The sequence below is a fragment of the Ovis aries genome, chromosome 1 (assembly GCF_016772045.2).
Source record: "Ovis aries strain OAR_USU_Benz2616 breed Rambouillet chromosome 1, ARS-UI_Ramb_v3.0, whole genome shotgun sequence".
Taxonomy (NCBI): Eukaryota; Metazoa; Chordata; class Mammalia; order Artiodactyla; family Bovidae; genus Ovis; species Ovis aries.
Window position 1 is genome coordinate 87601978 of NC_056054.1, and position 24510 is coordinate 87626487.

Here is a 24510-nt window from a genome sequence, read left to right on the forward strand (position 1 = left end):
TCCATGGCAGTGGGCAGCCCAGGAGAATGCAGAGTGAAGTCAGGTGCAGGGGATGGGGTGCGGTGGGTGAGGTTCCAACTCTTTTAGGCAGGTTCAGTGCTCAGCTGAACTGAGATTTCCACCATCTCTTTTATGAAAAACTTAAACATTTATTAAAATTCATTCTGGAAACAGGATATAAAAATGAATATAGAATATTTATTAACATATATTCTGGATACAGAGGATATAAAAATGAATATAGAAATGAATATATAAAAATGAATGAATGTAGTCCTTGATTACAAGGGAAAAGAGAAACAGACATGTAAACAAATCATTGAAAGGCAATATAATTCATGAAATAAGAATTCTATATGACAAGAAAAAGGGGGTCTGGGACAGGATTGTCCTGGAAGTTTCCTGGGAGGCGGTAACATTAGCATGGAATCTTTGAAGATGACTAGTGTTCCAGGTAGACAGGAGGCAGAGGCATATCAGTCAGAGGACAAGCACCACAGCATGCAAGTATGAGCCCAGCTTGATCCGGCTAGATGTGTGAGCTATGGGAGACAGAGGTCAAAGGTAAGTTGGGTCACATATTAAGGTGGTTATCCACAACCTAAGAAAGTGCACTTTTTATCCTATGGCAATGCTCTTTGGAAGCTCTTTCTCTACTATTAACCTCTGACCAGACAATGATTTCACTGGTGTAGCAAATGAGGCCAGAGGGGTGGCAAGAGCTAGTATAATGGCTGGCAGATAGCAGGCACTTGATAAATAAGTGAGTGAATGAATGGCTTTTAAGGAGCAGAGTGGAATGAGAGGAGAGACAAGAGTAGGATGAACGAGAAAGCAGAAAAACACAGTCGGGATAATTTACCATAGACCAGGTATAGAGTTGTGAAGGTCTGAATGAACCTCAAAGAAGAGGAGGAATATCTAGGGCCTTAAATGGGTTGAAGGAAGGTGGGAAAGGTGAAAGATGGCCCTAGGGCTGGAGGTCAAGGGAGTTCCTGCCCACCGAGCTCCACTGTCTCTCTGAAGTCTGGCTCCTGAGGGAGAGGAGGGACGAGGCTGTGAAAGCAAGCAGTGAGGTGTGGGAGGAGCTAAGAGCTGGGCATAGCAGCCCCAAGGTCAAAGGGAGATGCTGTGGTCATGAGCCAAGCATGGGGATTTGGAAGGCAGGCATAGAAGGAAAAAGGGGTCTGTGGTAGGTATAATAGTGTCCTCCCCGAATTCATGTCCACCCAGAACCTAAGAATGTGAACTTGTTTGGATATCGGGTCTTTGTAGATGTAATTAGGTAAAGATTGAGATGAGGTCATACTAGATTGAAAAGTGAAAGGAAGTGTTCATCGCTTAGTTGTGTCCTTCTCTTTGAGACCCCATGGTTTGTAGCCCACCAGGATCTTCAGTCCATGGAATTCTCTAGGCAAAGAATACTGGAGTAGGTAGCCAGTCCCTTCTCCAGAGGATCTTCTCAGCCCAGGGATCAAACCTGGGTCTCCTGCATTGCAGGCAGATTCTTTACCATCTGAGCCACCACGGAAGCCCATTAGAGTGGGCCTTAGATTCAATGACTGGTGTCGTAAAGACAGAAATGGACCCACAGGGACGAAAGCCATGTGAAGATGAGGCAGAGATTGGAGTGATGCTGCCACAAGCCAAGAGATGCCAGGAACCACTAAGAGTTGGAAGAGGCAAGCATTTTCCCCTAGAGCTTTCAGAGGGAGCGCAGCACTGCCAACACTTGGATTTTGGACTTCTAGCCAGTAGAACTGTGAGACAATAAATTTCCCATTGTTTTAAGACCCCATCCCCACCCCCAGCTCACGGTACTTGGTTACAGCAGCCAAGGACACTAACACAGGGCCAGATCACAAGAGGCTGGGGCAAACAGTCAACCAAGAGAAGGACACCTAGTCAGGGAAGGGGTGAGCTCAGGAGGGGCTGACAAACTTAGCGGGGTTGAGAGCTGAAGGTCTCGAGAAAGAATGAGGGGTTTGGGGAAAAGCTGAAAGGACGAGATTTGCAGCCAGAGAGTGGCATATTTGAAATTAAGGGTTCAGAGGAATGAAGCAGCTCCAGGTACTGTCAGATCAATCTCTCTCAGAGAATGAAAACTCCCTGATAAATTCACCCTAAACAGGCAAGGTGGTTTTACCCTACCTTGAGCCTGCATTTTATTTTATTTTTATTAGTATTACTTTGAATTTCAATTTTATTTATTTTTGGCCGCGTTGGGTCTTGGTTGCGGCATGTTTTGTTGCAGGGCATGCGAGCACAGATGGTTGTGTTGCGAGAGTTGCCCTGCTGCATGTGGGATCTTAGTTCCCCAGTCAGGGATCCAACCCATGTCCCCTGCATTGGAAGCTGAATTCTTAACCACTGGACCACCGGGGAAGTCCCTCAAGTCTGCATTTTGAAATCTAAGCCAAAAGAGGAGCCTACAGTTTCTCCCGAAGAATTACTATCAGCTGTCTCCATTTTGTGACATTTCAGACACTGTCTGAGAGTCTGCGCTCTCAGAAGGAGGGTATGTGGACGGGGGAGGGGGCAAGGTGCCCGAATCACAACCCGTGCATGGGTGTCCCCAGACTTTCAGAGGGAGGCTTACCCTGGGACTTACAGAAAGGTGTGCAGCTCCTGGGGACCGCTGGGACATTAAGTTGCAGAGAAAACAAAACACCCTAAAATGGCAGTCAGGGTAAACCTAGACTATTTGGAGAAATTCAGAAGGAAAAACCCCGAGAAGAATCTGAAGGCAATTAAGTGACATCTCTAGTGTATGCCAGAGAAGAGCTGTGTTGCTCTGGGGCCAGGAGTCATTCAATTAAATAGCAAAAGCCCAAAGGGAATCAGAGGGCCAGGGCCCCCCCTTCTCAGAAATGAAGCGCAGCTCCCCTGCCTGTCCCCCGCCGTGTGCCCTCTGCCCCCAGCTCTGGCACCACCAGCTGTCTGCAGTGCAGCCCTCCTCTCCCTCCTCACCCTGGGCCCCAACACGGATGGGTCCGCTCTCCTCTGCTGCTCTCTGGCCCTGCTCCAGGATGCTCCCTATCGCTCCCCTCCAGAACTTCCTAGCCAAGATGCAAGGGGCTCCCTTCTCCACCTTCTCCAGACATGACCCCTAATGTGTGAACGGGAAGGAGCCTTTGTTGAGTGGGAAGTGCAGAGGCAGTGCTGAAGCAACACTGTCTCCGTGGGCAGCACCTGGGCTGAGAGGGCTCTGATCTCAGGCCCAGCTCCTAAGCCCCTGCTCAGTCCTGCGTGGGCCCTTCTATTTGCCCCCCAGAAGTGCCAGGGGCATAGCCCCACACCACCATGTCTTCACATGCTCTATCTCCAGCCCATCCTTGTTTCCCTGCCACACCCTGGGCCCCCTACCTCCTCAACCTCTCCCCAGCTCTTTCTCCAAATGCTCCATGTGGGAGAAATGAGTTGAGGCAGAGGTAATTCAGTTTTCATAGCCCAGTGCCAGGATCAGCCAAGCGCTATTCCAAGGACCATGTTTTCCAGATGGGAATGTAATCAATGGAGGCATCTCTTGGTCAGGAGACAGCAGAGCTCCTAGAGCATCACATTCATCTTCTCTTGGTACTCACGGCAGTGCAGAGAGAGCAGGCTTCTTCCCCTCTCCCTGGGCTTCTCCCCTTTCGGATCTGGAAGTGTTGGTTTTCAGCCAGCTCTCCCATGTGAGAAGAGCCAGAGACGGGGGACCTGGGAGGGCAAAGTGGAAGAATACGTCAAAGAGCAGTGAGCTTCTAGGTCCTGCGCTGTCTGGATGGCATGGAGGGGGTGGCTATTTTGAGTCACCATTGGTGAAGTATTTATTGAGCTGTGAAGGGAAATGCTGCAGAGTAAAGCAGAGAACTAACAACTGAATTAAAAGCCAGAAGTTCTTGTCCTCACATCATTGCCTTGCTGCAGGGGATCAGTAAGTCCTTTGCCCTCCAGTTAAGGCAGAACCTGTAGCTGAACCTCACATCCTGAAGATGAGGAAGTGGAAAGTCTGCACTCCCCACCAGCTGCAGTTCCAGACGGACTGAGGCAAGGATGACGTCAGGGACCTGCCCAGGGCCTGCCCACTGTCTTGCGCAGCACTAATTGGTTTGGGAAACCTTGGACCTGTTTGACCTACAGAGAAGCCACTGGCTTTCCTTCCAAGTAGCCCTAAGAGGGGCAGCCTCGGGTGGACATTAGGAGACTTGGCCAAGCCCCAGCAGGACACAGAAAGACAGTTAGCTGGGATGATTAAGGGACCATCTGCAGGGGTGTGACGAGAAATACTGAGGCAGCTGGAGCAACAGCAGGAAGCTGTTCCCACCACAGGCCTGAGATGGTGTTCTCAGGACCCAGGGAGAGCCGTAGGATCAAAGCAAGGCAGCCAGAGAGTGAGTGGAACAAATACCCCATACTCTGTCTGATGGCTTCTGATCTCTTCCTGAAGCTTCCTCTTCATCCAACCCAAATCGAAAGGCAGAGGACAAAGAGCCTTGTGATAGAGGTGAGCCTCCTGAAGCACAGAGGAAGCCTTGGGTTGGGAAGAAAGCGAAGTCACAGGCCAGCAGAGGGGGCACTGTGGACTGTACACTCCAGCAGAAAGAGCAAGCCCTCCAGAGCCAATAGTGAAGATGGTTCCTTATTTTCTTGCTTGTAGCTGTGTGATCTTGGACAAGTCACTGCATTCTCTGGGCTTGATTTTCTCCTTGGGACTAACTATACCTTCTTATTAGAGTGGTTGTGGGGATCAAATGAGGTGCTGGTGTAAAAGCATCATCAATTTACTGGGTGTTTATTGTTTATCAAGGTCAGTTTCCCTTCCTTTCAGAGTCCCCCCTTCCAAGCTCTGATGAATAAGAGGCACTGGGGTAGAATGGGATGGAGAAAATATATAAACTGCAGATTTGGACACTGGCTCCACAGCTCTTAGCTGTATGACCTTGGGCAAATCATGTATCCTCTCTAATTTGTTTTCTTAGTAGTAAAAAAGCAATATCCAGCTCATAAAGTTGTTGTGAGGATTAGAAATTATTTAAGGCATCTAGTAAGGTGTTGGGTTCATCATGGTACATGGGCCCTTAAGTCAGGTTAACTCAAATCCAAAGTCCCTACTTGTTAACTATGTGACCATGCACAAGTTTTTAGATCTGTCTGAGCCTCAGTTTCTTTATCTATAAAATGAGGATAATACAAGCACCTTTCTCTTAGAGTCATAATAATGAAATGAAGTAACAGGCATACAATCTACCAGGCAAACGGTCCACCCTCAAAAGTTTGCTACTGTAATTGGTTGTTATTGATATTGCTCTTGCAATATTTCTTTCCCCAATCAAGCATCCAACCGACCTGTCTATTCAGATACCAGTGACTTCACTGGAGAAAAGCAAGTAGGGCTTGGGAGGAGGTTAGCCAGACAGCTCAGCTAGAGGTTTCAGGGCAGGAAATGGCTTGGTCTAATTGACAGATGCCTTGCCCAGCACACATATACAGACAAGAGGTTTGATTCAGCCTGTAATTCTCCCTGACAGGTCACCCAGGGAACAGGAAGGACTGTCCTGCTATCCCATCCTCACCCCCCACCCCCGCCCCAGATTGCCTAATTCCTTGATGTGACTCCAACTGGCTTTCAGCGAGATGGAAACAGAGGGAAAGGGATTGTATGGTACAATGAACCTGGAACTGTATTCCCCCAATAAAAATTTGCTGAACAGTTATTTGGTACAAGGCACCAGTGGAGACTTCACGTAACTAGCCCTCATCAATTTCAACAATTTTATGAAATTAGTGTTGTTGGAATAGTAACATTAGTAATATTGGAAGTTGGAGCCCAGAGAGGTTAGGGAACTTGGCCAGCATCACACCAATGATAACTGATGAAGTCTTCCTTTGAAATCAGGTCTGATTGTTCCCAAAGGAAGGCCCATGTGTTGAACATCAGTGGAGGGGGTTGAGAAGAGGATGGAAAGACAGGGGTAAGGAATGATCCTGGAACAGATGTGAGCAGTGTGATCTGCCTACCCTTGTCATTTCCCTAGGAGGGCTGGATACAGAGGACCTCTGGGGTCCTTCCCTTCTGATACCTTGTGAACCAGACCCTAACTCCCTGGACTGTGGAGGGGAGAGAGAACCATCCTCTGTTTCCCAGGCTCCAGAAATTCACCTCCTTTCCTCCTCCCCTTCTCAGTCCCTTGGGCCCTTGATCACTTTTCCTACCCTGAGTCTCAGAAAGCCTCATAGCTAATGATTTCCTATGCTAATTATCTTCAAGCTGTGTCCCAGAGGGTGCCTGGAGAGCAAGGGTGGGCTTTCAGATGGTACTGTGGGGGAACTTTCTTACATCACGCACCCACATGCTTTGGGCACTTAATCTGCCAGCCTATCTGGCTGGTCTGTGGTCTCGGGTGCTGGCTGAAGGATAAACTGTTGTGGGGAGGGGTAACCAGACCCCTACAACCTCAGTCCACCTCTTCAGAGCAAGGGTGCTCTTCTTAGAATCTCTGTAGCCAGGACAAGACCAGAGAAGCAGGGGGCCCCCCATGGAGTTGCATGGGAGGGAAGCATTTGGCCCTGTGCCCCTCAGAACTGGACCTCAAGGCTGTGTTCTAAGTTTTTTCACAGATTCCACAACCAACTATGGAGCACTTCTTCCGTGTGAGGGCCAAATCTGACAGCATCCTGCCTTCAAATTGCTTCAGTCTAGTAGGAGTGATAAAACATGTATATGCCCCAAAATGCCAAGGCATGGAAGTTATCCAGACCTGTCTGTAGCATTCATGAGCGTTACAAAGGATCAGAGGAGGGAGAGATGGCTGGCTGGCAGTGGGAGAGGGGGCTGCTTACATGGCGCTCACCCTGGGCCAGCCAGTGTTCCCAGTGCTTTGCATACAGTCACTCTTTTAATCCGCACAACTACGCTGCCACTTTACAGAAGAGAAAACAGGCAGGGAGAGGCTGATGATGTTCCCAAGGGCCCAAAACTGGTAAGTGGATTTGATCAGGTTGGGTGGTGCTCTTAACCCCTAGGTTATTCTGCCTGCTTCTGCCCTATCCTCATGTCTCACTGCCTAATTGTCAAAACGCAGTTATAGAAATGAGCACTAATGTCTTCACTGCCGCTCTTATATTCAGTGTTAAAAAAAAAATCACTGTATCTGCAGGCATGTTCCTATGTGTTATCGCTGGATTATAAGCTACAAAGAATCTCATTCAGCTACACTTATTGAGTGTCTGCCAAGAGCCAGACACTGTTGTAGCTGCTTTTGCATATTCTAGGTCAATTTACTTCTTGCAACAGCCGTGGGAAATAATGCCAATTTCCCCTATTTTCGAGAGGAGGAAAATGGAAGACAGACAGGAAAGAGACTTGCTACACCAATACTTGTGGAACTAAGCTTTGGACACCCTTCTTTTAATACCAACTTACTACTTTTAATTTTAAAGATTAATATTAATACTGTTGATCTTTACACTATGGAACCCCATTCAGCATAGCCTAGAATGAGTATCCTTTTCATCTGCTTTTGTTTGTTTGTTTTTACATGTAAGCCAGGCTTTTTTTTTTTTTTTCAGAACTAGCATCTTAACTCAACATTAAAGAGCATGGAACATGAGCATCTTAACTCTTAACATTAAAGAACATGGAACATCTGGCTCTGAGTTTAAGTTTTCTGGCTATTACTTTAGCTATTTAAACTTGGGAGAATCTCCTCAAATCTTTGAACCTCAGTTTCTTCATCTAGTAAATGTGGATTGTAATAACCAACCCCATAATGGTACTGTGAGGCTTACATTCAACAGCATACAGAAAGTGGCAAGAACTGTGCATGGCATCCAGCAAATGGTAGCTATCCTTTACGGAGAGCCGCGCAGCATGGACGCAGTAAACACATATTGGGCTAAGGGCTTTTACACAGTAACCTAACACATATTATCATTTCATCCCATCAGTAAACCTGTGAGATAGATGTTCCCATTTAGGAGATAGATTGCCCACAAACGGTAACTGACACAGCAAACTTTCACATGCATGATTCAGGACTGTCCATCCTAGGGCCCTTCCATCATCTATACCAATGGCCATGTTGGTCCTACCATCCAGGGAAAGGTTGGGAGATTCCTATGATGGGACAGATGACTAGAGGTGCTTTATAAACAAAAGGACCACAAAACACCAGTGATGATCACATGGAACTACCTGCCTGGTGCGAAGACAGAGTAAATGCCTCTAAGGCACACTACCAAGGTGTTCCCAGACACATCAACCCCGTGAGATGTTTTAGGAAAAAAAAACGAGAGAGTCGGTTCTTGACCAAATTTTTTTGGCTGTAGCCTGTCCAGCCTCATAGAAAGCCACTTGTTTTGCTTATAAGTTCTGGCTTAGAAAACTCCTAGATCTTCAGCTTGGTTAGAAATTCTCTATCTGGAATCTAGCCATTGGGTTCAGGTGTATGGTGGTTTTGAATGAAGGTTTATTGGTTAAGCTATTGATGACAGCCTACCCACCCCACCCCCCAGGGGGGTTGAGGGGAGATAAAACCGTTCGAGGAGGAGGTTCCTGCTTCACCTAATGGGAGCCGTATCTGGCATTAACTGTGTGAGCCCTGTGGTCCAGACTGCATCTTTGTGAGGTTGGCTTTACTTGCTGAACTTCTCCTAGTCAGTGCCCTTACCAGTTGCCTTCTATCCTTTACCTGGTATAGCAGATGTTCTCTGCCATCCTGAGTACCTGTCTTGGGGTCCTAGGTCCATGGGGATCCTCATCCATGGAGATCCTAGACTTCCACATCCTTTAACTTGGAGAATCACAGTGTACATAATATTTTAGTTGATCATGCATCTCTTTATCCTACAATACCTATTAATATCCTACAACTCACCTTGGGAAACATTGTCTTCGTGAAAGAAATCCCAAGTACCATTGTCTTAATGGAAGAGATCCCAAGTTTCAAAAACCTCTTAACGAGCCTCCATTTCTGAGTAATCAATAAAAAGGCATTAAGGCTTACCATGGGCAAGGTCCCATGGGAGAACGTGGAGAGTGCAGGAGGCTGCAGACCTGTACTTACTCCCAGAGCCTGCCCCTCAAGGAATCCACAGCCTAATGGAGGGAGGGAATGCACCACTGAGGCTCAAGGAGGACAAGTGTGGTGTGGTGCTAAAGGTCAGGTCAGAAGGGCCCTGGCGGTGTTCTAGGAGATGTACCCAGGGGAAGGCCAGGAGAGAAAAGGAGTTGGGTGGCAGACTGGTAGTGAAGGTCTAGGCACCAAGGGTGTTCCTTCAAAGAAGAGGAAAGGCAACCCAGTTTGGAACCAAAGAAAGCAATCCCAAGTGAGGCTGAGAACTCAGCCAGGTATGCCATCAGGTGTGGAGGAGGAAACTTGGCAGGGTCCCGCGGAGCGAGTGGCAGAGTGGTGGAAGAGCAGCCACCACCAAAGCCCCGCACAGAAGGAGCATCCATGAATAAGACGTCTTGGCTGCTCCCAGGGACGGGGGAGGCTGTGGGAAGCTGGTCCCAAGAGAGCAGTCTGGGGGAGAGCTGGCTGGGCCCAGCTCGGAAAGCTCTGACTCTAGAATCATAAAGCAGTGGGTAGGAAGAAGTGGCTTACATTGGTTGTCCCTAACACTGTCCTGTGCACTTCCCTGTGGACCAGAGAACAATAAAGAAAACAAAACAAAACTCAATCTGAACTTCGCTTCATTCTGAGAGTTAAACACTGGAGTTAATCATCCAATAAATATTTATGGAGACCTGCTCTGTGAAAGATAGTACACTGGCCTCCCCTGGGTGAGGAGAGAAGGCTGGGATCAAGGCCATGCATGGGTAACATCAGCTTTTAGTACCAGACGATGCTTGAGGGGCACTGGATGAACTGTATCAACCACAGGTCCTGCATTCATCTTCTCATTTGTCCATTCCGAGCCAGGAGCTGCAATCTGACTTCAGGCAGGGAGAAAGTCTCTCTGGTGGTCAGGGTGGGCTTCAGTCCATTCTGCCAGCTGATATGAAGGTGCATGATGGACAAGGAAATTAAAACTATAAAACCTCACGTACGTGCTTTTGACAGAACCGAGGACCACTGCCACCTGTCGGGTGTTAGGAGACAGAGAATACGTTACAGAGGTGGTGTGCTGGAGCAGATATGAATGGTGATGGAGACGGAGGGCGTTTCTTGAGTAGAAGAGAAATGAGTGGGTTTAGCGCTAGCTCACAGTGAACTGTCAATAATCTTGGCTATATGCAGAGGTACAAGCCTTTCATAAGCCCATCACATGTCATATGTGAGCTAGAGGGAAAAAAGGTGAGTAGCCTGGGCTTGAGAAGCCTGGGCTGGAGAAGAGGAAGAGGTTGTAACACACCCAAGTCCTGCTAAGGTGTCTGGCCCTTACTGGGGAGTCACTGAGGGTCCACTGGAAGATGCTACAGAGCAGGATACCTTACCTTTGTCCTTTAGGAAGAGCTTGCTGGTGTCCATTCTAAGAAGGCCTGGGAGGCCTAGTGAGACCAGAGGCAGGACTCAGGCTGGGCTCAAACCAAGACTTGAGGATGGCTTCAGTTCAGGCCTATGGAGACTGGGGCATTCTTCAAGGGTGGAAAAAAAATTTGGTTTTGATGAAAAAGTGACCTTGTGTTTGGGGGCCAAAAATAGACCAGGCCCACCCAGACTCCAGTCTCTGGGACCCTAGCCACACAGTACTCCATCTCTCTCCTATAAACTCTCTCTCACTACTTTCAAATACTATTTTGGGGAGCAGCCAACCTTGGATCCTGTAAAGAGGAGGAAAAGCAGCCCTTCTAGAGGGGAGGAGAATAAAGGAAAAGAGAGGAGAAAACGCTGCTGAGAGAGGAGGAAGAGGAATCGGTAGAGGTCTGCCCCTCCAGATTTGCTCCTGGGCCAAGAGCAGGGTGTTGCTCAGTGTACATTGTAGAGCAGACTCTGGGACTGGAGCCTTGTCCAGAGCACTTTGCCAGTGTTCAGGCAGCCCTGAGCCTGGGGTCCCTCGGGGACAGAGACAGACAGTCATGTCTGTCGACCGTGTTTGGAGTGATGAGAGGATGGCAGACAGTGACAATACCCTTGGAAGCAGAGCTAGTTCAGCTGGTCTGGGAACCAGGGGAGGGATGTGCTAGAAAGGAATGAAGTACTGATGATTCAAAACGAAGTTAGGGGGGTGGTTGGAGGAGTGAGCAGGGGTGGCGGGTGGATAGCTGGCTTCAAAGCATTTACCGCGCAGAGTCTGGGCACAGACCAGATGAGTGGCAGATGCAACTACATTTCCCATCCACGAGCTGTGAGCTGCCCCGCGGAGCACCCTGCAGATGCATCGACTGGGACTCAATGGTTCAGACCCTTCTGTTGACAAGCCAGGATCAAAGCCCAGTGCCTTGAAATCAAGTGTGGAGAACGCAGGTTTCAAGCCCCTTCTCCTGCTCAGGCATGTAAATTCGGCAGTGCTTCCCAGCTGCTCAGCACTTAGACTGATCTCTCTTCCCAGACCCACAGGGATGAGAGCAAATGAGAATTTCAGAAGCCCCCAGTCCGCCCAGACCTGAGGGTAGAACTAGACCCACCATCTACCCAGAGCTCTTCATAAGCCAAAGCTGGGACGGATCCAGGGCCTGGGAGCAGTGACAGGCAGGGCTTGAGGGGCTTCAGCCACAGTTTTCCACGCCCTACTTGCCCTGGGCTGCAGCTCTGCTCCTGCAGCCCTACTGGTAGCTGCTAACTGCGTGTGGCTATTTCCATTTACATTAATTAAAATTGAATACTGCAATTCAAAATTTAGTTCCTCAGTCAGGCTAGACACATTTCAGGTGCTCCATAACCACATGGTTACCATGTTGGACAGCCAGCTAGAGAACACTTTCACCATGGCAGAAAGTTCCATTGGATAAGCTGGTGACATCTAAAAGTAACGACATCAGCATAAGAATGAACGCCACATCTCTTATACCCTGCACAGAAGACGGTTCCTTGGCTCATGTGGTCCCCTTTCTCCAGTAGAGCCCTTCCTCCTCACTCTGGGCCCCTCCTCCTCAGACACTGGGCACCCTCCTTTCCCATTCTCGCCAACGGTTCCTGAGCAGTGATACCTCTCTTGCCTGCTGACCTTCAGGTGGCCCCCCCACCCCTCCTTGGCCCTGGCCCCGAGGCTCTTCTTCCATGAAAGTGGGGCACAGGAGAATTGTGTGTAACATGAATTGTAACAAGTACGGTTTCCCTGGTGGCTCAGCGGTAAAGAACCCACCTGCCAACGCAGGAGACCCAGGTTTGAGCCCTAGGTTGGGAAGATCCTCTGGAGGAGGAAATGGTAACCCACTCCAGCATTCTTGCCTGGAGAATCCCATGAACAGAGGAGCCTGGTGGGCTACAGTCCATGAGGTCTCAAAGAAGTCAAACACGACTGAGCAAATAAACAACAACAAATAGCAATGTAGGGTGTGTGTCCTGGGCGTCTGCCTTTTTTCCTACCTTGGTGACCTGGGCTGGACCTAAGGCTCCCTGTACCCACCTCATCTGAGCCCAGACCTTGTCCTGAGTGACCAGACCGTGTCCTCTCCTCAGAGCATTCCCCAGGCCCCTGGAGCACCTCTCCCCTAGGCCAAGAGCTTCCACAGTTCTCCTAGCACTCCAAGTCAGACCTTACCTGACTCCCCCTTCCAGATGTCTTCCCCACACAGCCCCCTGCTCCTAAGGCTAAGGAAGGGGCCGCTTTTAAGGCTAAACCAAGGTGGGATGTTGTCCTAAGCCTTTCAGTTCTCATCAGTTGGTTTATTTCTCAGGTGACTCTTTCCCATCCTCTATCAAATGTCCTGGGTGACTGGGGGCACGTGGCCTAGATTACTGATGGGTCACCAAATCCGTTTCACCTCCTTCCTAGACACACAGCTATGCTTCACTTTCCAGCTTCCCTTGCAGTTTAGCGCATCCTTGGGAATGAGTTCTGGACAGTGGTGTGTGAGGCAGTGCGCACCACCTCCAACCCTGACCACAGAGATGTCCCAGGTCGGTCTCCGTCTGTGTTCTCTCCCTACCAGCAGATGCTGGGACACAGGACAACCTTGTGCTCAGCATGGCAAAGCCAGAGCCACCTGGGCCCTTGAGGAACTGTGTAGAGCAGAACCCCTCCCCCACAACCTGGGCCTGTGTTAGAGTGAGAGGGGCGTTCACACATGCACACACTTGTGCACGGGGGTGCTTCACATCCAACTAGAGGTGTTCCTCTGGGCTCCCAGCTCCCGGTGCTGTTTCTGGTTAACAGGCAGGGCATGTCTGCCTCGAGGTTCTGTGGATGAAGGAATTTTTCGGTCTCCAGGCATTTCCCTGCCATGTCACCTTTCAAGTATGCCTATAAATTTCTTTGGACAATCTCTCTCCGGTCCTCAGGCTAGAAAGACCATTTCTGCTCCTGCAGGCTGGTTAATGACTTGGCTCCTGCCAATTGGCAAGCTTCTTCCTCTCTCATTGTTGAAAAATGAGCTGAGTGATGGTCAGGGGAGGGAGAAAGGACCTCAGTTGAGAGCAGCCCCATCTCTAAATTATGGAAAGAGGTCCCTAAATTCCTCCCTCCCCGTAACCCTTGCAGGTAGAAGCCTCTGGGTCAGCAAACTTTGAATTAAATTGCAGAGATTAGATTTGAAGCTCAGAAGGACCCTGTTTGATTTGACAAAGAGGCCCAATGCACTGCCAACCGAAGGCCTTCCTTCTACCTCCTGGCAACTTTCAGCTGCCTCATCCCAGGGCTGACAGCTGGTGACAGTCTCCATAGACCGTGTCGTGGGTCTAGGGTTTCCCCACTTCCACTGCTGTCTGCTTCCTCCTAGATGGGGTCTTCATCGAGGTATATGCTCCAACTAAAGACAGCTCAGTCCAAATAGCATTCAAAGGAGTTTCTTTAACTGAAAGGGCTTTAGTCAAGTGCTCATCAAGACATAAATGAACAGCTGCCTCCTGCCTTGAGCCTGATGCCTGGATTATTCATTCCTTTTGGCTTTCAGATCCTCCTTTTGGATCCAATGGAAGCTGCTCCTTCCACAGCCACCTTGGACTGTAATGTCCTCCCAGCGGCATGCCCCCTACGCTGGTCTCCCCAGCATTTTCCTTGTTTTGGTTGGGTAGGCGTGTCTCTCTCTTCTCCAGTCCCTTTCTTTCCTGTCCTCTGGACAGAGTCTCTGGAACACTACTTCAGGCTTCTCTCACTTCTAGCCAATTCCCTTCCCCTTCTTGTCCCAGCATCCTTAAACTCATTTTGTTGGCTTCTCTCCATTTTACTGAACTTTCCTTAAAATATCTCCTTCCTGTTTATCTATCTCTATTCCACCATGCTCTGAAAAGTAAGCAGATTCTGTCTTTAGCAGCATCCCTGTTTCTGCGTGGTGCACAGGGCTGCCTCTTTCTTTCCTTGTCACCAGCATCTACCCTGTCCAGCCCCCAGCCCTCAGATGTTATTGTACACATGATTTACTGACTGCGTAACATGTGCCAGGCACTGTGTCAATGCATCACCTGCCCTTTTCCACTTCATCCTCACAATACCTCATGATAGTAGCTACTATTATCCTATTTTAGAGGTGAGGACACTGAGGGAGGCCCAGGGAGATTGAGTCACTCGCCTAGGGTCACACACTTTCAGTGGGAATAGGGATTCTGATTAAACTCTGTCATGCTCTCTACTCAACTCCTCTTAACACACACCTCAAATCAACAAACATTTAGCAAAAGCTAAGTTTGGAGAGGGTGCTTGGAGAGAAAACAAAGAGAAATAAAACAAGATTTTGTCTATGCCCTACAAGGGGTCCACTTAATGCCAGAAACAGATGTGTAAATACATGTAAAGCTTGGACCCTGAAATGGATAAACATAACCACAGTGTCCTGAGCAATTAGGAGGAGTAACTGTTGTCACGACCCATATGAAGCCCTTTCAAGAAGGTCTTGTTTATCTAAACAAGAATCTAAAGATAGATGAGAGCATATTTCAGGGAAGGATCCTTCAGTCACAGCAGGAAAGTGGGAATTGTTGCGGAGCATCTTAGATGTTTAACTCTCGGGTTCGGGGTCAGATTCTTGCTTTTGACCTTGGGTAAGTAACCTAATGTCTTGGAGCCTCAGTTTCTTTATTTGCAAAGTAAGGAGATACTACCTGCTTCATAGCAGTGTTGGAAGGCTTAATTGTTCAAGTGAGGGATTGAACACAGTATCTGGAATGTTTTACGTGTTCAATGATTATAATCGCCACAATCTTTCTTCTTGCCACAAAGTCCCCCAATTCTGTCTCTTGATGAATATTATTTATTGAATATTATCTTAGAGTCAGGTGGCTTCAAAGGTTAACTCATTTGGTTCTCTGAACTAGGCTATACATTTTGTCTGGCATGGTTGGTTGTCATTGTCTTAACAGACGAGGGAGCCCAGGCTCAGAAGCTTCTGAAATTTGCTCAAGGTCATCAGAGAGACCTTCACCAGGACTCCAATGGGCTCTGCCAGGCTCTGCAAAGACCTTGCTTTTTCCTTTGCATGAGTCACCAAGAAGTCCTGGAATGGAGTTGCTGAGTGGAAGTGGAGGCATCAAGATCCCAGGGGACCTTGGATGACACTGGGTCCCAAGCTGAAGTATCTGTGGAAGGTGAAGGCCACTAGGCATACAAATACTGAGCTGTCTTGCTGCTTATAGTGGGGACAGGCAAGCAGAGCAGCTGATTTTCCTTGGAAATGTCTACGATTCTGGCAAAAGCTGCCCTGCGGGTGTTATCTATCCCTGCTATAAGGTAATGGGAAGGCAGTGGGAGTCAGCATCTTATTGGAGTGAATACAGAATTCAAAGATAGTCGGACATGTATTCAAATCCCAGCTCCAAGGACTCTCTTGGTGGCCCAGTGGCTAAGACTCTGCACTCCCAATGGAGGGGGCCTGGGTTCGACCCCCAGTCAGGGATCTAGATTCCACATGCTACAACTAAGAGTTCTCATGCTTCAATTAAAGATCCCACATGCCATAACTAAGACCCAGTGCAACCAAATGAAAAAATGAAAAGAAAAATCCCAGCTCCAAGTCTCAAGCTGGGTAGCCTGGGTAAAGTACTTCCCACTGGCCCTTGGTTTGCTTGTCTGAAGACAAGGATGATCATAATCACCCAGCCTCCAGGGACTCCAGAGAGTGGTCACTAGAGCCAGTCAGTCAACGCACGGGGCTCAATTCAGAGTCAGGTAGACTTGGCCTTCGTAGTTGTTGAAATGAACAAGAGGGTATTTGGATGATTCACTGCCCAAAGGAGGAAAACCAACCTAACATCCACCTAACAGAGGAGAGCAGCCTGCTCTGGGCCACTACTGGGGAGTTCTTCAGCTCCCCATCCCCTTCCCCCTCATCACTTGTTTGTGGTCTACACCACATACAATTTTCATGGATCATAAAATCCTCCAAGCTGGCCCCATGTGAGCCCTTTGATAACATTCTCATAGCTGTCACCCAGCACCACACACAGAGAACACATTAAGTCCCTGCTTATTGACTGAGTCAGTGTTGGAGTCCCTGCTTTAGTCCCTGCTTTCTGGCCTTTACAGAGCTTCTAGCTACTAATACTTGTCCTCTCACATGGAATCCATTCCTTACCCAGGCCTTTTCAAACAGGGAACTTGTCCTGGGCCCCTGGCCATTGTTTCTTTTCAGGCCTTCATCACTTCCCAGGTGGCTCAGGTTGTGGATTTCAAAGCAAGGCCATAGGTGAGATCCAGACTGTTTTTTTTTCATGGCTTCTGCCAGCCCTGCTCTTTCTCATCCATCCCTGCCAAGCTCTGGCTGGAACCAGATGCCAATAGGCCAAAGTCCCTGTTGCCTGGCCCTTCACAGCATCCAAACCAGGAAACCAGGGGCTTCCCTGGGCCTGAGGGACCTCCTCTGGCAGGGGACCAGAGCCCAGCAAAGCACTGCTTCTTTAGCTGCTATGGCTGCATGAGGCCTGGGCTGCATCCTAGAGAATGAGGGCCCAGCTCTGCTGATGGGAATCTCCAGGGTGCAGGGCTACACGGACCTTAAGAAGTCACCAAGCTCAACCCTTCTGTTGTCCAGGGCAGGAGAGTAAGAGCCAAAGAGGCACAGCAACCAGAACAGAGTCACTCTGCAATCTAGGGACAAAGGTGTGCTGGGCCACAGCCCTGTTCCCCAGCCCTGGGTTATTTCCTCCCCAGAGTTCCCAGTAACTAGACTGGAAGATTCCAAAGTCTGGCTCCCACCTCTTTCTTTCAGGGTCCTGCTCTTTGGCTCTTTCAGGGGAAAAGAAAGCTATTTAGTTTGTTCCTGTTTCCAATTTCAGATTAAGAGACTGGAAAGAACAGTATCTATAAGGAAAACACTATTATGGTGCCCATTTGATAGATGAGGAAATGGACGCTCCGAGATAGGAAGTGTCTTGCCCCAGATCTTCCATCTAGTGTTGGGATTCCAACTCAGGCAACTGCTTTATCACATCACATCCCTAAACCTCAGATGCACTGGCTGCTCCTTGGAGCCCCAGAGGCCAGGGTAGGGCTAGGAGAAGTCAGCCCGTCTCACATCTGAGGTTGGGTAATATAAGTGTGGTCAGAGGTGAAGCTGGGAGGATGTGGGCAAAGTGAAATCCCCGAGGAGGGGGGATACTGCTAGGTTTGGGCAGCTCACTGTATGGATCCAATCACTTTCTTCAACAGTCATGGATAAAGATTCTAGAAGCAACTGAAAAGGACAGGAAATTTCTTTTCTCTGGTCCCACTGTTCTCTGAGCCTCAGTTTTTATGTTTTTGTTGTTTTTAATCAGTAAAACTGGGGGCTCAGATTAGTTCTCCAAGATTCCTCCCTTATTAACAGCCAACAAGGAAAGCACAACAAGGAGCACTGTGCTAAATCCTCATGCAGAAGCATCAGTGCCCACCATCCCTCTCCTGGAGATGAGGGCCTGCATGCTCCCGGCTTCAAGGGCTTAAATGACTGGAGAAAATACACAGTCTGGAAGACTACATAAGCAGGTCCTTGACTTCCCATGCAGGGCCCTTCTAACCTTTACAGGGTCCATGGGAGGAACTGGAGTTTCGGGAGTGGCTTCTTCCCCATTCCATCCTCCAGATCCCCTCTCATTCCAGGTCTGTTCCACCTCCCTGATTTCTCAGCCTTCAAAGACTTCAAGGAACCACTGTTTGAAGGTGGAGAGACCTGCTTTCCCCAGATCCTGGTGCCAAGGGATGGAGAAGGGTGTGGGGAGACTCCCCCCCCCCCACCTTCCAGGGCAGCGTCCCTGCAGGACCGGTTCACAGTGCCCAGACTAACAGCACAGTGGACCTCCCCTCCTCACTGCCATGTGCAGAAGGCCTCTCTTCCACTGCTGTGCCGGGACGATGTGCCCACCAGGTTGGAGGAGCTGAGGAGGACAATGCTCTGGCTCCCCTCATCCCTCCACTTCATCTGTATAACCGCACCACCAGTTTACAAAAAAGGAAGCCAAGAGGGAAAATGACTCACCCAAGATCTTATAAGATACAGGCGGCAAAACCAGGACACAAAAGCAAATCAGACTCCAGACTTGCCACCTCTCCACTGAGCGACCAGGTTTAGCATCCGCTGACTCGTGGCCAGCCACGGAGCCCTTCCCCCTCCCGGGAAGGAGGTTTCCACCGGCACTGAGAGCCTCAGGCCTTACTGAGATCACAGTTCTCTCTGAAACAAAGGACCGCACTAGGCCCTGACGTGGCCTGGGATGTGTCCAGCTGGAGGACACCTTTTGATGGAACGAGTTCCCTTCAGCTTTCCGCCAGCCCGAGCTATTATCCCGTGTTATCAATCTCATCCCTCCTTCTGCCAGTCCAGAAGATCTGGGGACTTCGATGGCACTGCCAGGTAGCATCTGGAATCTCACAGCCCTTGCTGGGAGGCCCAAGGTGCCCACCCCTCCCTTCCCCACCCCCACCCCCACCCCCCTGGAATGCTTGCGGCTTGAAAGGACCGAGTGACCCAGTTTACTCAGCAGCGAAGCTTTGCTAGCGAGCTGCGCAGTTCGGCATCTGTGTGTCTCTCCTGCCCCCTGCCGGTCGCCGGGCAGGAGGTTAGCAAGCGCTGGCGATCCCACTTGGGGCCGTGGCGAGGATTGACTCTCAGGCCTACAAAGGTTTGCTGAATTGACTGAGTGAGTGGATTGTTTACAGTTCCAGGCTCTGGGGTCTAAACTGACCAAAGAGATGGGGACTGCCCTTGGCAAAACAGTGAACTCACGGAGCTGAGCCCGGGCTCCTTGGCTGTCCTTTTCTTTCTTTCTGCCTGCCCCTCCGGTCACCTCCCTCACCTCTAGGCTACATTGCTAGGAAGAACTAGAATGCCCCAGGCTCAGGCCCACTGGATTCTCTCCTCCTACCTCATTACAATTTCTTCTACCCCTTTGAGGGGGTCCCTGTTCTCTATTTGAATGCCTCCACTGACAGCACACTCACTACAAGAGTAGCCTTCCCCACATTCTGAGAGGAATAATCAAAAGAATTGTCTTCCTTTCTTCTAGAAACTAAATCTGACTCCTGTTACTTCCACTCAGAGACCCAGTTGTTATTGTTGCCTCTTGGATGAGCCAGTCCCAAGTCTGACTTGTCCAGCCTATGACAACCATTCGGCTTCTTGAAGACGGCAGTCACATCCCTGAGACTCTTCCTCTCTCCTCACAAACACACTGGGTCTTCACTTTCTGAGACTTCTTTAAAATGGGGAGTCTTGAAAATCAAAAAGCCTGGGCCACTGACAGTGACTCTCCAGTGGTGGAAGTCTAGTCTTTTAGTCTAAAGACCTCATGAAAGGTACCTATCTGCTGATCCTGGGGGAAGCCCTAAATAACGAAGTGGGATGACTCTTTAATCACTCCTTCACTGTGTTTTAGATTCAGAATTCACAAAGCTCTTTTACAAGCAGGCTATGTCAGCTGAGTGAAATTATTTTCATACCCATTTTGGGGATGAGAAAAGTGAGGACTCGGAGAGGAAAAATGTTGTACTCATGATCATACAGTAAACAGAAGATAGCTGGCACTCACACTTGATCTTCTGATTCCAAGTCTAACATTCTTTCTATAAAAGCATGTGTTGTAGCTTCTGCCTCCTGAGAATGTAAAAAGGTCAAAAAAGGCAGAAAAAAAGTATTGAGTACTTACTGTTTGTTATATACTATTCTAAGTGCTTGTGTGTGTGCATGCTCAGTTACGTGCAGCTCTTCGCCTCCCCATGGACTATAGCCTGCCAGGATCCTCTGACCATGGAATTCTCTAGCCAAGAATACTAGAATGGGTTGCCAGTTCCTACTCCAGGGGATCTTGCCAATCCAGGAGTCAAACTTGCATCCCTTGAGTCTCCTGTGTTGGCAGGCAGATTCTTTACCACTGCACCACCTAGGAAGCCCTATTCTAAGTGTTTAATATATGTTAATGTTCAAAACAACTATATAAGATATGTATTATTGTTATTCCCATTTTACTTACCAGGGTTAGTAAATTGAAAGCCCAGCATTCTAATCCACATAGTCCAGCTGTAGAGCTGACTCTTTCAACCACCCCCCCTCACAGCTCCACACTTGTCTGGGTTTGTGCTCACATCTTTGTTCCTCTCCATGCCTCTTAGCTGGTGAATGACACTGAGGAGAAAGTTTGAGGAGCATTCTCCAGGGGCAGGGTGGGGAGACCTTCCTCCAGAGGCAGGGTAGTAGTTGGGAATCCAGAGGCTCATTCAGACCCCGGCTCTGCACTCTCCAGCTGAGTGTCCTTGGGCAAGGCAGTCAACCTCTCCTCCCCTCAGTTTCATCATCTGTAAAATGGCAGTAACTCCAGAACCTACCCCACTGGGTTTCTGTGGGTTATAAGTTAACTTTTTTGTGAGGTGCTTAGAGCAGTGCATTTTTATTGTTAAATTGGAAACTTTGGCTATTTGAGCTGACTGGGGCAAAGCCTGGAGGATGGGTTAAAGCAGGGGACAAACTGTGGGGGCATAGGGAGAAGGATGAGGGAGAGGAGGGAGGAATGATGGAGGATTTGAATAACTTTTGGTGGGAGCTGACCTTTTCAGGAAATCACCAGTTCTTTTAATTAAGAGGATCTTTCTTCAGCATCTAACCCAACTAGGCAGTATAGCAGGCAGGAGTCTCAGCCAAAAACCTCAGAAGACCAGGAATTCCCCATTTCCTGAGACCACAGGACATCGGCAATAAAATGAATGACACTCACGGAGGCTGGGATTGGGAGAGGTTCCCTTTGCCCTCTTAGAGGATCTTGACAGCAGGGATATTGAGTCCAGATGCCTTTACACCTGGCCTCAATTTGGTTTCATATCCTGGGAATTCTTAGAAATGACTCAAATCTGCTGCAGAATTGTATGAGTTCTAGGCTGATAGCTATGTTGATAATAACAGCCAACATTTATGGATTTCCATGCACCAGGCACAATTCTGAACACTTGCTTGCGAACTCTTTTAATCTGTACACCATTGCTCTGACACTGGTTTAGCCCCACCTTACCTAGGAGGAAATGGACACACTGAGAAGGTTAAAATATTGGGCCATCATCAAGCAATGAGTAGTGATCAGAGAACGAGAACCAGACCTTCTGACTTGAGGACCAGTATTCTCAACACAAGGGAAAGCCACTCATTTCAAAGATGATTGAAATTGTATATTGAAAAATTCTTTATTCTGTCTGAAAATGGAAGTGGGTCTTGAAAGATTTTAGAGAAGCTGGTTTCTCTTACAGTTTGTGGCAGCATTTTCTCAGAACCAAATGGTGCCATGGATAACATCCCTTACTCCTCCAGCAGTATCTGGGTGCCTGTTTCATGCCAAGCATTGCACCAGACCCTGGGGATGTTACACGGAGCAACACAGACTCAGCCACTGCCTTGTGGTGTTTACAGTCTGGTGAGGCAGAGACACTGGACATGTAGTTGTGCCAGCATATAATCTCATACCATGATGGGTGTTCTGAAGGAAAAGTTCAGGATGCCCTGAGAGTACATGATGGGCATGGGCACTGCCCTGGACTGCTGGGGAAAGGGCACACGGCAGGGAAAATTTTCCATCTACGTGTGTAAATGTAAACGTGTATCACATGATAAAACATCTTTTTCTAAGATTATTTCTCAGTGAGTGTAAATAATGGACATGGACTCAAATTTCACTCAGAGAAAAGAGGTTCAGTGTTTACTTCCAACCTCTTTTAAGAGGCTCAGAGTTCTAGACTCAAGAAGGCTTCTGAAACTGCATAGCCCCTGAATGGGTAAAGAGGGTGAGAAATGATTCTTGGGTGTCCACTGAGCTGGCATGGGAGTAACTTCATGGTCCCAGGGCCTTATAGTGTCCTGGTTTTCCTTTAGAAAATGACAGTTCATACACATTGACGATGTGCCTCAGCTTTTAGTAATGGAGTCATCTTGTTAGGAGCCCTAGCTTTGGTGTCAGACTGACATGGGATAAGTTACTTCTTTCCTGTAGGCCTTAGTTTCCACTCTATAAAGTGGATCAATAATAGCATCTATTCGCAGGGTTAATACAAGGAGTAAATGAGTTAACACCTAAGAAACACTTCAGAATCATGCTGGATACATGGCAAAGGTTCAACCAGTGTGAACTAGTATTTGCCTAAGACTTCAACTAGCAAGGTTAGGATATTGGGATGAACCTGTTTTTATCTCAAGCCATGACATAATTGAATCTCTTTTCTTTTTTTGGCCACACTGTATGGCAGGTGGGACCTTAGTTCTCTGACCAGGGATCAAACCCAGGCCCCTTCTTTGGGAGCATGGCGTCTTAACCACTGGACTTCCAGGGAAGTCCCTTGAATTTCTTTAAATAAATACTTTCCTTAAGTTGTCTCCATATAGTCTTTTCTTCTTTTCTTCCTTTCCTATTTACCTTTTTATGTGCATTGTCTAATTTTATGGACTTTCAGAGAGAAAGGTGACAAGAAAGAAACTTGCTTGGAGTTTCTTCTGTGAACAGAGAAGGAGATATGGAAATTCTTTCCAGCATTCCCTGGTTATTTATAAAATCTACCCAGAGGGAGAAACAGAACTCTAAATATAAAAACCATGTGAAAAACTTCCATTTAGGGAGCTCCAAAGTGCTTTATTTTTAATTTATTGTTATGATTGTGGAGACTATTGTTAGATTTCAGACACTGTGGGGTGATGGGAAATTCCCAAGTGAATTTTGCCTACGGCCTTTCTGGGTCCAAGGGAGGAGGGGTTGCTGTGAGTGGCCTTCAGAGCCCAAGCCCACACAAAGCTGCCCGAGTGGGGCTTCCAGTGGAGCACTTGCCAGGGGTGGAGGAGTGGAGTGGGGAGGAGAATGCCCTTCCCACTGCCCAAGGCAGGAATGAATCTACAAACAGAAAGATGCTCCTCTGGGGAATTCCTCCCCAGGTGTGCCCTGGGTGTAAGAAAGCTATATCTGGGTTCCTGATCCTCTGAGGGCAGGAAAATAGCTCTTGTTCACACAGGATCTCAGAGAACACAGACATTTATCTCCCTCCCTTGACAGTGGCTGGAATGCTGCCTCTTCAGGCAAAAATAATTGCTCACTATAATTACACTTGGCATTTGGGCAACACTTGATGGCCACTCATTAGTTAAATGTACACAGCGCCCCATGAGACCAAAGGATCTCTGGCTCTTTTTTGTGGGTGGGAAGAAAGGGATGGGAAGTAACTTCCGACTGTGTCTCAACTTGGAGTGAGCTCCTGCCCAGCGCCTGCTCCCACACCAGACCCAGCTCAGTAACTCTGCACAACCAGTAAGGGTTAGTTTTCTTATTCCCCAGAAGGACCAGGAGGTGGTGGTTTCCTATACCATTCATTCGGCTATGGTATTGGATATTGGAAACAGTACCCTCTGAGCAATCTCAGAGTAACCAGAGGCTCTGGTTAACCTATCTCCAAGCATTTCTTGAGCTCCAGCTGTACTTATCTCTGGAGTACTTATCTCTGTGCTGATGTCCTGGGCAAAAGGCACACCTCCTTTCCTCTCTCGAAGAGTGCATACCCTAACCTGGGGGCATCTGTGCATGCTCGATTGCTTCAGTCACGTTGGACTCTTTGTGACCCTGTGGACTGTAGCTGGCCAGGCTTCTCTGTCCATGGGATTTTTCAGGAAAGAACACTGGAGTTGGTTGCCATGCCCTCCTCCAGGGGATCTTTCCGACCCAGGAATCTAACCTGCGTCTCTTGCATTGCAGGCAGATTCTTTACTGCTGAGCCAACAGGGAAGCCCAACTCAGGTGGAATGAGGCAAAATAACCTACAGGAAATAATCAGCATGAAAGCCAAAGTGGAGAGAGTGATATGGAATGGAGCTTGCTGAAGATTAAATGAAAGAGGGACTTCAAGTTGAGCCTGGGAGCACCAAGGAGAAGGTGAGCTGTGGTGAGCTGTGTAATTGAAAGGACAGGGCACCAGTGAATGTGGAGAGTGTGGGGGCTCTGCTGCCCCAGCCCCTGGGAAGGGACACCTGGAGCTGTCAGCCACTTCAGGTTTTCTTCACCTGCAGAG

At 48.5% G+C, this 24510-nt stretch overlaps 2 long non-coding RNA genes across 2 annotated transcripts; both read right to left on the reverse strand.

The window, feature by feature from the left end:
- Window positions 1–178: 178 nt before the first annotated feature.
- Window positions 179–4875, reverse strand: LOC132657646 (uncharacterized). Its single transcript, XR_009596129.1, has 2 exons — window positions 3585–4875; window positions 179–542 (listed from the first exon to the last, which is right to left on the reverse strand). It is a non-coding gene; the product is annotated as an uncharacterized LOC132657646 (long non-coding RNA).
- A 4826-nt stretch (window positions 4876–9701) lies between these two features.
- LOC114113143 (uncharacterized) lies at window positions 9702–18666 on the reverse strand. The gene is made up of 3 exons (XR_003588200.3): window positions 18470–18666; window positions 10421–10561; window positions 9702–10065 (listed from the first exon to the last, which is right to left on the reverse strand). It is a non-coding gene; the product is annotated as an uncharacterized LOC114113143 (long non-coding RNA).
- Window positions 18667–24510: the final 5844 nt, after the last annotated feature.